Source organism: Mesocricetus auratus, unplaced genomic scaffold, assembly GCF_017639785.1.
Source record: "Mesocricetus auratus isolate SY011 unplaced genomic scaffold, BCM_Maur_2.0 Super-Scaffold_100015, whole genome shotgun sequence".
Taxonomy (NCBI): domain Eukaryota; kingdom Metazoa; phylum Chordata; class Mammalia; order Rodentia; family Cricetidae; genus Mesocricetus; species Mesocricetus auratus.
Genome location: NW_024429198.1, coordinates 14,902,200 through 14,914,474, shown reverse-complemented (window position 1 = coordinate 14,914,474; position 12,275 = coordinate 14,902,200). Strand labels below are relative to the sequence as shown.

General features: G+C 35.9%; 1 long non-coding RNA gene across 2 annotated transcripts in view; it reads right to left on the bottom strand.

The window, feature by feature from the left end:
* Positions 1-1,011: 1,011 nt before the first annotated feature.
* LOC121144249 overlaps positions 1,012-12,275 on the bottom strand; it is a 30,340-nt gene continuing 19,076 nt past the window's right edge. The window contains exons 3-4 of one of the 2 annotated variants that reach the window (XR_005881564.1): positions 7,054-7,166; positions 1,012-1,359 (exon numbers count right to left, since the gene is read on the bottom strand). This is a non-coding gene — a long non-coding RNA (uncharacterized LOC121144249). The remainder of the gene's footprint in view (positions 1,360-7,053; positions 7,167-12,275) is intronic. The other variant, XR_005881565.1, reaches the window with a different exon arrangement.

The following is a 12,275-nucleotide window of genomic DNA, read 5'->3' as shown; positions in this document are numbered from 1 at the left end:
GGAACCTGTCTCCTGTAATAATTTGTTTAAGGGTACCACACACTTTCTCTTCTAAGAGGTTCAGTGTGGCTGGATTTATGTCGTGGTTTTTGATCCATTAGGACTTAAGTTTTGTGCATGGCGATCAACATGGATCTATCCACATTCTTCTACATGCCAGCATACAATTATGCCACCACCATTTGTTAAAGATGCTTTCTTTTTTCCATTGTTTATTTTTAGCTTCTTTGTCGAAGATCAGATGTTCATACATGTATGGGTTAATATCAGGGAATTCAATTCGATTCTATTGGTCTACCTGTCTATTTTTGGTGCCAATACAAACTGTTTTCAGGTCTACAGCTCTATAATAGAGCTTGAGGTCAGGGATGGTGATGCCTCCAGATGATCCTTTGTTGAGTAAGGTTGTTTTGCCTACTAAAATTGATTATTGTTGTTTCAAGGTCTGTGAAGAATTGTGCTGGTATTTTAATGGAGATTGCATTTAATCTTTAGATTGCTTTTGGAAGGATTGCCATTTTTACTACTTTGATCCTACTTACCAAGAGCATGTTATGTCAACAATAGTGCAATTCAAAGGTCAGCATTTGTAATGAATTCTGAAATGATATTGGTACATGAAACAAAATATTAGAGTAAAACATTGTTTATGCTGTGCAGATACTTCTATTCACAAAAAAGCACAACTGGAATATTAAGAATTTTGGTGTTTGCTACAAGTATGAGTCTTATTTAACACAAAATGGTGAACTGTTAGGAGTGACAAATTATAGTGATATATCATTTATGATTTATTAAAGCTTGCCTGAGGATTCACGAAGCAAAGTCAGTCACATGCCATAGAAGCCAGGCACATACCTTTAATCCCAGTATCCAGAAGCTAAGAGTTGGTGTTGCACACCTTTAATCCTAGTATTTGGGATTAAGAGATAGACAGATCTCTGTGAGTCCAAGGTCACCCATGGTATATAAAAGAGTGAATCAGTCTAAAAGAATAACAGATCACACACCTTTAATTCCAGTGCTAGAGGGGTATAAAAATAGAAGCAGACAGGTTCTTCAATATTGAGTAGGTGGCATTTCTTCTTCAGTCATGCTGAGGAGGGGTTAAACTCTGAGGCTTGGTGAGAGCATGTGGAAACAGGATCAGCTGATTCATCCTGATGAAGAGGAAAGAAGCTAGTGGCAGATGCTTTGCTTTTCTGATATTCAACTTGAACCCCAACATTAGTCTTTGGTTATTTTATATATTTGTGTTACAACAAAGTGATGTTTGGTTTAATTTGTGTATGATGAAAGAGGTATTACATGAGCTATTCTGCTGGGATGGCCAGGAACCAGATAGGATAATCCAGAGACCTAGGACAGAAACAAACATGACTAGAAAAATGGAAAATCAATAAAGCGATTTCTAATAATATTTTTCTATAGTCATAGATCAGTACCTGTCCACTTGTTATTAGAGAGACTTCATCCAGAACCAGATGGGAGTAAGTGGAGAGACACACATTATGGAAAGACAGACAGAGAGAGAGAGAGAGAGAGAGAGAGAGAGAGAGAGAGAGAGAGAGAGTCTAAGTAGGAGACCATATTTAGGGCCAACACCTTGCAGATCAGGGAAACACATATAAAAGGAAAGGAAAGATTGTATGAGTCAGAGGAGATAAAATACAAAAGGAGAACATGGCCTATCTCTTTTGTGTGCTCTTGAAAATCATTCCTTCTTGTTGAGTTACCCTGTGAAGCTTCAATATGCAGGGTTTTGCCTTGTTATAATGTATCTTGTTTTGTACTAGTTCATTGTGATCTCTTGGAGGTCTATTCATTTCTGAAGGGGCAGTAGATCTTGGTGAGAGGAAAGGCAGTGGGAGGAACTGGGAATAGTGAAAGGAGGAGAAACTGGTTGATATTCATTGTGTGGGAAAATATCTATTTCCTTTCTTCCTTCCTTCCTTTCATCCTTCCTTCCTTTCTTCTGTTTTCCTTCCTTCATTTCTCCCTCCCTTCCTCATTCCCTTCCATTTTTCTTCATTCCTGTATTTCTTTTACATCCTGAGTGCAGTTTCCCCTTCCTCCAAATCAGCAAGCTTTCCTTATGAATATAACAATTGGGATGCAAAGACCAATCTGGGGGGCACTGATTGGGAGGGGATTCTCTGTGGGTTCCGCAGGCATCCTAGACCTGGTTAAAGGGAGGCTGCAGTGGATATTCTGCTGCAGTGAAACTGAAATCTTGAGTCACTGAATTCTGACTTAATTATCAAGTCGTACACTATAATTTCAAACTTCTTTAAAATTGCTTCCACTAACTATTGCAAATCTCATCTTAATTTCCCTATTGTCATCCATATACTGTAATCCTGAAGCATCCCATTCTGTAACTAGAAGGTGAATTTCAATATCCTCAATTGTGTTACAATGAAAGACCTAATATCTAAGTAAAAGAGCTGTAAGTTTATAAGGTTAAAAGAAACTACCAAACAAAGAATTGGGAGACAACTCCCCCCCCCAGTATTATTTAGTTTAATTTTTGTGTGTTAGTCATCTACTAATGGTCATTGTGCCTGCTCATAAGTGTCATTTATATACCCAGTGGAAAAATATATTTTATAAAATATACACTATTCATTTCATAACTCCCATAATTATGCCACTTCTATTTTCAAGAAATGATTAGTGGAAACAATGTGGAAGATGCATTGAAATGATCCATTGTAAGAATTTTTGTGGGGTGTGTGTGTGTGTGTATGTGTGTATGTGTCTGAGTGTGTGTGTGTGTGTGTGTTAGAATCTCCTTATTGCAGTGTAGAGTTTTAAATTTCTTCTTGAAAACCATGACATCATCACAGAGAAAATATATTAGTTCAGAAAATTATTTAATTTCACTTACATTTTGATGTATTTTCTTTTTTCTTAAATTAAATCATTGTTTGAATGCATTAAATATTGACCCTTCAGACACAAATATGTAAAATAATGTGCTCTAATAAGCTGATCTCCATTTTATATAAGATTATTATCTTATCACTTAGAATGTAAGGCATATGGATAACAACACAAAGGTCAACTTATCCAAGGTCATAGGCTAACCTTGCTTTTGTTAATTGATTATTTATTTTTTAAAAAGGAACAAATATAATAATAACAAGAAATTACCATCAATCTTTTTAGTTTTTTAGGACAAGGTTTTATATATGTTTGAAGACTGTCCTGGAACTCTCTTTGAAGACAAGGCTGGCATCAAACTCATGGAGATCTGCCTGCTTCTGCCTCCTTAGTGCTGGGATTAAAGGCCTGTGCCACCACCACCTGGCCCTTTATCATCAATTTTTTAAAAAGCTATTACACAAACAAAAGGATAATAATTTTCAAGAAGAAGCATGGAAACAATGGACAGAAGAAAATGATTCATGGTATGTGTGTGTGTGTGTGTGTGTGTGTGTGTGTGTGCATGTCATATGAAATTCTTCAATTTTCACAATAAAAATGTACTAACAAAACAATATTCTAAAATTATATCCTGATTTTTATAGATATTCCACTTATAATGGCTGCTACATATATCCTTTTGTACTCCAGCAAATCAATGATTATATTTTCCACATTTTTCCAAGGAAAAAGGTTCCAAGGTTTTTAAACTTTGTGAAGTATAAAATCAGGGAAACTTTGATTTAATTTTCAGGTTAATATTTTTCAGATTGCCTATCTCTTCGTTCTTCCAAAATATTCCAGTATTGAGAAACTAATTGAGTGGAGGTATTTCTCATCAACTCAGTCAGTGTAAAATGATTGCATTACTTAACATTGGTATAAAGCCTATTAAAGTTAATGGAATAAAGAATTATATCACTGAAGTAGAAGTGATTGGGATGGCTCCAATAGAGGCAAATGGGGAGAACGGGCAGGGAAGGTTACTTTTCCCTCACATTTCTTTCCATATAGCTTTTATTTTAGGTTGAAGTGGGAGTTAGGGAGACAACAAATATCTACTTAAGAGTGAGCACTGGACTGCCTGTGTGTTTACTGGATTCTGTAGCTTCTTGGGTATTCAATGAGATTACTTTATACTATCACTGTGTACATTTACTTTCCTATAATAATACCATATCCACATCACTGTTGTGCCTTCCATAGCTCCTTATTGCCTGCTTATTTGGTCATTAAGTAACAGACTAGGTCTGCCCTTGTCATGGTATTTAGTTTATTAATAGTAAGCCAATGCCAAATAAAGATAGCAATATTTTGTCTCAATCAACATTGTTACAATTTTTTCTTATTCAGACATAGAGTAAGATTGTTTCTTAAATTTTAAAGCAAATAAACAACAAAATAGCAGGTGTGTATGGATATTTTAATTTCATGTATGCTTGTGCACGGCCTATTGTGCATTACCCATAGAGGCATGGTGGAGGGCACTTTATCCCCTGGAAATGAAGTTACACATGCTTTTGAGTGATTATATGGATGGCTGCTGAAATTAACCTGGGTCCTATGAAATGCAGTTTGTTCTCTGTGCTTGTCTCATCTCTCAAATTCCCAGAATGGTATTCTTCTAATCTCTCCATGTCAAAATACTGCTTTAATCTTTCTCTAAATATTTAAGTCCTTTTGGCAGAATAGATTTATCACTCTTTGAAGGAAAGACTTAAATTTTAACCACATTTTCTTTTAACATTTGAGTATAAAATGCTTGGTATGTATATAAATTTCCTAGAAACCACTTACTTGACAAAAGTGAGTTGTGAAAATTTGTATCCACTTTGGAAATCAGTATGGAGATTCCTCAGGAAAATGGGGATCAATCTACCACAATACCCAGCAATTTCACTCTTAGGCATATATCCAAAAGATGCAAATTATACAGCAAGGACATCTGCTCCACTATGTTCATAGCAGCATTATTTGTAATAGCCAGTACCTGGAAGCAACCTAGATTCCCTCAACTGAAGAGTGGATAGAGAAAATGTGGTACATTTACACAATGGAGTATTACTCAGCAGAAAAAAAAACAATGGAATCTTGAAATTTGCAGGTAAATGGATGGCACTAGAAGAAACCATCCTTAGTGAGGTAACCCAGTCATGGAAAGACAAACATGGTATGTAGTCACTCATATATGGATTTTAGACATGGATCAGGATAGTGCCAGTCTGCATTCCCACTGATAGAGAGTCTGGGAAACAGGAAAGAACCTAAGAGAGATATGCAAGGTACCACAGAGAGCAGGAATGAGGCAAGATCTTCTGAACAGATTGGGAACACAGCGAGGGGTGGGGGGGGAATGGGAGCTGGGAAGAAGAGAGGGGGAGAAGAGGAAGAGAGAGTAGGTCTTGGGGGAAAAGGAAGGTTGAGTGGGAAGGTAGGATGAGAAATACCATAAAAGAGGGAGCTATAGGTTACAAGACAGATCTGGCACCAGTGATACCTCTAGTGATCTAAAGGAATAAAACCAACTGGCAAGCTAAGAAATAGTGGAGAGACCACATTAAATGCCCATTCCTGATAATGAACTTGATGTCTACAATATATGCCATCCTAGAACCTTCATCCAGTGACTGATGGCAGCAGAGGCAAGCACCCACAGCTAAACACTGATACTGAACCCATGGAACCCAGTGACAGAGAGAGAGGAGCAATGAGCAAATTGGCAAAGAATGGGCTGGCAAAACCAGCAGAGGCAGCTGATCTGAACAAGGGGAGCTCCTTAACACCAGATTGACAGCTGGGAGGCCAGCATGGGACTGATCCGGACCCCCTAAATCTGAGAGTCAGTGAGGAGGCCTGGGCAACTTATGGGGCCCTGGGCAGTGGATCAGTGTTTATCCCTGGCATACAAACAGACTTCGCGTGTCCATAACACAAAGAGGGATGCTCTCTCAGCCTGGACTCTTAGGGGAGTGCCTGGACCCTGCCCTGAGTGAAATGACAGATTCTGGATATCCTCTATGTGGAAGGAAGGAAGTGGGGATAGGGTGGGAGGCTAGGGGGGAATGGTAGGGGTTTGCCAGAGGAGGTGAGGGAGAGGGAACTGGGATTGACATGTGAAGCAAGCTATTTAAAATGAAAGTAATAAAATAAATAAATAAATAAATAAATAAGAAAATTTGCCCTGTACATATATAATACTCAGAGGTTTTCAGAGAAATTAAACAAACTAAATCTAGCTAGTAAGTCTGATGTATGTATATTATAAGGAACTGGAACATGTACTTTGAATATGAGGAATTCCTTATCTACAGTAGGCAGCTGTGGAAGTCTGTGAAACTTTACCATACTTTTCTAATGTGAGATATCAAGAAAGGAGGAATGAGAATGTCCTACCTTTAGAAGTCTGAGAATCAGGTGGAATTACTTCTTTTCATTTTTAATTGATTTGTTTTTATGATAAATTGAGTCTAGCTTATTTCATTTAACACAAATATGTGCAGTTCCATCTATTATCCTGCACATGATATGTCTTAATTTCGATATACCTTAATCAGACTGTCAATGAAATGGTAGAGTCATATGTGATCGAAAATCCTTAGGCCAATATCACACTAATAATTTATCAAGTATCTAGTAATAAACTTGATATTATGAGTTACATATATGTAAGTTAAGATTGAGAACAAATCATTCAGTACCAAACAATCAAATACAGTATGGCATGTGATCAGATTTTCACAGAATCCTGTTCATATTAGGATGAAATGACATCGTGGTCCATCTGGAATCAGCATCATCTTAGGGACATTGTCCAATCATAAATAGTAGATGTGATCATTCAGGTTTTCAAAGCTAAAATTGTTCTTATACAATGTCAGGTGCCTTGATAAAAGGCTGGGAAACAATTTAAAACATAAGGCTGGGCGGAAGTGGTACATGCCTTTAATCTCAGCACTTGGGAGGCCGAGACAGGTCTGTGAGTCAAGAGCAGCCTGGTCTACTATAGCTAGTTCCAGGATAGCCTCCAAAGCCACAGAGAAACCCTGTCTTGAAAAACCAAAAACAAAGAAATAAAACATGTTTTGGTTATTTAGTACATTATTCTCTCAAGAGAGACTTACTCACTCTAAGTATTAAAATTGGTCCAAACATAGAAATCCAGTTGGAAGCCTAGACTTGTTCATGTAATTTAGTTCAGATGTCTGTTCACTTCAACTCCAACATCTCTGTTCTTACTCCTGGATGGAAGTAGATATAAATGAATAAGACCAGCATTGTAACACCGTGTAACTGAGTCAAACCCACTTCTGCTTTGATGGTACTGCCAAATACTGTAATAAAGTGAGCCTGACTTTGATGTTTGAGTTTCACCCAAGATTAATTACTCAAAATTCATTTTTACTGTAGAACTCCATTCCTTGCTATAAAATATATATGGATAACAGGATCCAGAAAAATTTCCTATGGGACAATTTCCTTTTCCAATCATGTAACACAAACATATATGAAATAGAAAAATAGAATGGTGATAAATTACTTACTATAATGTGATCTAAATTTTTTCTATGTTTCTTTAAGAAACAAAAAAATGAATTAAGGTAAGGGGTCAGACTTGGTAGTTAAATGTCACTTAAGAAGTATCATTAATATACTTCATATTTTGTAATCATGTATAAAGACCCTGATATGTGGTTCACAGAAAATTTTCATATCACTAGGAGAGGGCCTTGTGCAGTTTTATGTTATGAAATGGATCTGTGTAACCTAAGGCTAGCTATTATAAATCATAAAGAAAGTCAGGTTTATTGAATATCAGATTTCCATTAAATCATATTCGTACACAAAGATACAGTTCAAATTGTAATTGAGGCTGTCAGCTTTCATTCATCTTACAAAGGATTATTCCCACTGTGCACTACTCATTCCTTTGTATTTACAATCAATTTATCAGACTCTCCTTGTTGTAAGAAGATAAAAAGGATAGGCTGGAGTTTCTCCATTACTGCTAACAAAATAGTAGTGACTTTTGATCATAAAAAGAATATTTCCATTTAATTCCAAACCACATAAGGCATCAAGGTATACTATTTTGCCAGGAAGCCACATAAAAGAAAGGGGAAATTGTATGGGTTAAAAATAAAGACCATCAAAACCCCCTGAATCTGGGTGTCAGTGAAGAGGCCTAGGGAATCTATTGAGCCTTGGGCAGCAGATCAGTACCCATCCCAAGTATACACACGGACTTTGGACTCCCATAGAACAATGTGAGGTGCACTCTCACCCTGAACTCTTGGGGAAGGGTCTAGGCCCTGCCCTATATGAAATGACAGACTATGCACACGCCCATGGAGAGCCTCACCCTCCCTGGGGAAATGAGGGGGTAACAGGGGGGGTTGGGGGGAGGGCACGGGAGGAAGGGAGGGAATGGGAGAGGGACCTGGAACTGACTTGTGAAGCAACCTTGTTTCTTACCTCAATTTAAACTGGAAAATAAAATAAAATAAAATAAAATAAAGACCATGCCATCACTCAAGTAATAGTCTCAAGATAAATTAAATTTACCTAAGAAATTTCTAGCTAGACATCATGGTTCACACCAAAAAAGTTAATACCTGGGAGGAAGAGGCAGTAAGATGGCTTCCCTCCTAATGAGTCATAGGTCAGCATAGTCTATGTAGTGAGATGCTGTGGTTAGGTGAAAGAAATTCCACCAAAATATGTGAGAATTGTTGAATTGCTCTAATAATCACTAATATTGCCCATCAAATTTTATTGTAACCATTGAGATTTCTTATGAAGTATATATTTAGCCAATTTAGAAGAAGGGAAGTTTATAAATTGCTGAATACATGATTCTAAAAATCAGTTGAACTTTATTCTGTTTAATATCCTTTTATTTTACCTTTTGCTATAAATCTTTACCAATATGGGGAAATTATTGTAGACTTTTCATGTGACAGTCAATGCACATGAATACAGTTGACAGTCTCAAACATTTTGTGCTATTCAGTTTAGGTACATGCTGAAACAAACAATTTTTATCATGAATGTGAACCTTAGCATAGAGTTCTATGTCAATATTCCTGGGTTTCTGGACCACACTCATGTTCTCTGTCTTTTAGAGCTCATTGTTAATTCATTCACATACTGTACTTGTTTTTCTGAATAAATTCATTTGTTTACATATTTTCTAAATGTTTGAAAATCTTCACTGCATAACAGCTACTAATGGTGAGTCCTGAAATTTTATCTTACTAATTGGTAGTTGTTGCCTTAGTGGTTTATTTCTAGCCATGGAGACAACATCCAAATAGTCACTAGGCACAAAAAGCACAAAGTTATACTCTGTCAATAATGTAAAAAATTGTCTACAATGTATGAAACTCTTGGATTGAGAAAATATTTAATCTCTAATCTGTCACTAATAATTCCATCATAATTTAATTCAGTAATTTATGAACTTTGGTCCACAGTACTTATGATTTTTCACATTGCTTTCCATGGTATAATACTTGATTCATTTGAATTCTAGAAAAATTTAACATATAATTATGAAAACAGATTTTTCATCTGAGATTGGTGATATACTTTTGAATCTTGCTTTAGGACATAGAATCAAACTGATCAAGCATTCAATACAAACCTGGATTATTTATCCAGATTGTGCCTTCCCTACATCAAAAAATGATACCTGTGGTTTTTTTCTACAATAATAGCTGAAATTACTGACACCTTTCCAAATTCTCATGTTGTATGGCTTTTTTGCTTTTCAAAAATAATTAATAGAATTATGAGAAAAGTGCTGAATAATTTTTTGTGTCTTGAGACAGCTTCTCTATAGCTTTGGAACCTGTCCTAGAACTGTTTCCATAGACTAGGCTGTCCTCAAACCCGCAGGGATCTGCCTGCCTCTACCTCCTTAGTCCTGGGATTAAATGCATGATCCACCATTGCCTTTCAAGATATGGATATTTTTATTGTGTTATTTTAATTCACAGTCCTAAAGCTCATATCTTGGCTAATAGAACTTAAACAAATGTTTTTGTAACAATCATTGTAGCCTATGTGCTGAGTACTGATGACAGAGAAATACAGATTGTGCAAATCTATCACTTAGGATCTGAATTTTAAGTGAATTATGCATTCATATGTGTTTGTCACATTGTATGTATTTATATAAAGATGTAACATGCGCTTGTTTGAAATTTTTGTAAACAGCATTTCAAAGGTATTATAAAATATGAGTATCTTAAAAATTAACATTTATGGAGCACTTTTAAACATACCCCATCATTTGTCTTAAGACTTATATAAAGGACAATAAAATAAGTATTTAATGCCAGTTTTATGAGCTTTGTATATAGTAATGGTTAAAGATCAATAGTGAGGGCTGCTAGACTTGCTTCCTCCAGAAATTTAGGTGATGCAATGGAAGATGCTAGGCAGATACAGCTTTGTGAAGCATTGTCTTTCCTTTTTTTTAATCTAGGAATCTTTAACACTGATGATGATTTCTAGTAGATGACATTTTGTGGATGAAAACTGCTCACGCTGACATGCTTCCTTCCTCCACCTCTTCATCCAGGTGCACCACCAATTTGCTTAGTCAGCATCATTTTTTCAGATGTGTTTCTTGAACAGATACTGAAATAACCAAGCTGTCATCTCCACTCAATCCATGGAAACCCTAAACTAATTTCTCATACACAAATTTCCATGTGTCCTGGTGACATGTGCTTTTGCACCTCACAGAGGAAAACGATCTCAAAATTCCTCAGAGATCTTTCGGGAGCATCATCTCTGACTTGGACAACTAGTAGCCTCTCAACTCAACCTTTGAGAGGCTAATTCTCCTTCTTCCTGTAATCATTAGTTTCCTGTAGTTCTTTGTCTGTGACCAGAACCCTAGAAACTTCCCCTACCCCACATTAAATTTCTTTTAATGTTGGCATTGTTCTGACTTTAATAATGCAGTCATTTCAGGAAAGACCTTAAGTGTAGACTTCCTGCCACTCTGGCTCTTACAGTTTCTCTCCTCTCCTGCAGCATTTCCTGAGCCATAGATGCAGGGGCTTTGCATGGACATTAGGAAACAACCCACTACTCTCACTTTAATCAGTATACACAACAAATCAGATCCTTATACCAACAGATAAGTGCAGTTATCATTCCTCAAAAAGAAATGTCACTTTACAGCAAATGGAGATCATTACAGAAAATCACAATGAGGAAAAATGCAGAGATCCATAAATATTTGAGAGCACAGTCCCAACTCAGATGTTTATATCTCAGGTCCTCCTGTGAGTTTATTAAGGGTAGAGCAGGGTCACAGGCATTGTCTGTGGTTTTCAAAAGTCTCAAGTCAGTTCCTTTGATGAGAGGTCATCTCTGCCTTGTTCTTACAGAAAATAGTGACTTACATTTTGCTAATGCCTTAGTACATGATGTGGTGTCTTTAGGTTTTCATGACCTCTGAGTATCTCACATATAAACTGTTTTCTCCTTTGTGATCATTAAGTTGACTTGAGCAATGCTTTCTTCAGTTATGAGAATCTGATGCTTGTGAGCATGACAGAAGAACTTTAATGGACTGAAAAAACATATGACATGTTGATGCTTTTCTCACAATGGTGGATGTTTGCTATCTTAAGCTGATTATCATAAAACATTTTATGATTTGTCAAATTTTATAACATAGACACTGAAGAGTATGTTTTTGTCATTAATTACTTATATTCCTACTCACTTCTTAGACAAACACAACTGTTGTAAGATTAGTCCTAATTTACAATTAAAATAATTATTTTCTTAGGACTTATACTATTGATTCATTATTAATATTATACATGTATATAAATACTTGTGTGGATATATGTATACATAATATAACTGGTAAGTTATTTCTCTTCTGAAAAGACATAGAAGCTATACATTGTAGTTTTACCTTTAAACAATATAATTGTTTAGCTTGACAGTTATACATAAATAGATATTCAGTATCCAAAAGGGTAATAGTTCATAAAGTTTCAATACCACCTCTTATATGTGTGATTAGTTTATCTATTAAAAAGCTAAGTTAATGGGTATCTAGCTAATATACTATGAATTTAGACTTACTACCTTTATTTGAAACTTTTAAAAACAATTAAATAGGCATATATGTGTACAGAAAGTAAAATCAGGACATATGCTGACACTTTATTCATTTTCATCAAAGTAGTCTATTCTTTAATCATTCAGTCATATATTTTCTGCAAAGCACCATGTATGTTCATGCCTGGATTCACCTAGATATAACAATTTTATTTCACTATTGGTTTCATTTATAGTCATGTTTGTGTGTTCAC